Source organism: Bos indicus, chromosome 26, assembly GCF_029378745.1.
Source record: "Bos indicus isolate NIAB-ARS_2022 breed Sahiwal x Tharparkar chromosome 26, NIAB-ARS_B.indTharparkar_mat_pri_1.0, whole genome shotgun sequence".
NCBI classification, from domain to species: domain Eukaryota; kingdom Metazoa; phylum Chordata; class Mammalia; order Artiodactyla; family Bovidae; genus Bos; species Bos indicus.
The window spans coordinates 24,997,419-24,998,498 of NC_091785.1; the positions used below are offsets into that span (position 1 = coordinate 24,997,419).

The following is a 1,080-nucleotide window of genomic DNA, read 5'->3' on the forward strand; positions in this document are numbered from 1 at the left end:
AAATGGTATCTCATTGTGGGTTTTGTTTATAATTCCTTAATGACTAATGATGTTGATTACCACTTCATGTGTGTGTTGCTGCTCATTTCTATATATTCTTAGAGAAATGTCTACTCAAGTCTTTTGCCCACTTTTTAATTGAGTTGTTTGTCTTTGAAAGCTATTGGATAAATAATCTACAAATACTCTTTCCTGTTCTGTAGGTTGCCTTTTCACTTTCTTGATGATGCACTTTGAGGCACAGAGTTGTAAAGTTTTGAAGTCCAATCTATTTTTTTCTTTTTTGTTCATACTTGCACTGTCATATATAGGGATCTATTTCTAAATTCAGGGTCTTTAAGATTTATCCCTAAATTTTCTTCTAAGTATTTTAGGTTGTTGACACATTTTGATAATATTTGTATATGACGTGAGGCAGAGGCCCAAACTCATTCTTTTGCCTTTGGATATCATGTTGTCCCAGCATGATTAAAAAAATATATTGAAGTATATAGTTGATTTACAATGTTGTGTTAATTTCTGCTGTATAGCAAAGTGATTCAATTAAATATATATATATATATATAGTCTTTTGTGATTTATCACAAAGTATTGAATATAGTTCCCTATACTGTATAGTAGAGCCTTGTTTATCCATTCTACAATATATACAATAGTTTGCATTTGCTAATGTCAAACTTCCAGTCCTTCTCTTCCCAACCCTGCTCCCCCTCGGCAACCACACATCTATTCTCTACGTCTGAGTATATTTCTCTTTCGTGGATACGTTCACTTGTGTTGTATTTTAGATTCCACATGTAAGTAATTTCATATGGTATTTGACTTTCTCTTTCTGACTTACTTAGCTTATGCGGTAATCTCTAGGTCATTCATGTTGCTGCAGATGGAATTATTTCAATCGTTTTTATTGCTGTGTTGTAGTCCAACGTGTATATATGTATATATGTGGCACATCTTCTTTATTCATTCATCTGTTGATGAACACTTAGGTTGCTTCCGTGACTTGGGTATTGTAAGTAGTCATGCTGAGAACATTGGTGTGCGTGTATCTTTCTGAATTAGAATTTTCGTCTTTTCCAG

The 1,080-nt window shown here is 33.1% G+C and overlaps 1 long non-coding RNA gene across 5 annotated transcripts in view; it reads left to right on the forward strand.

The window, feature by feature from the left end:
• LOC139179975 (uncharacterized) overlaps positions 1–1,080 on the forward strand; it is a 106,819-nt gene that overhangs the window by 65,942 nt on the left and 39,797 nt on the right. The gene's annotated exons all lie outside the window — the stretch shown is intronic.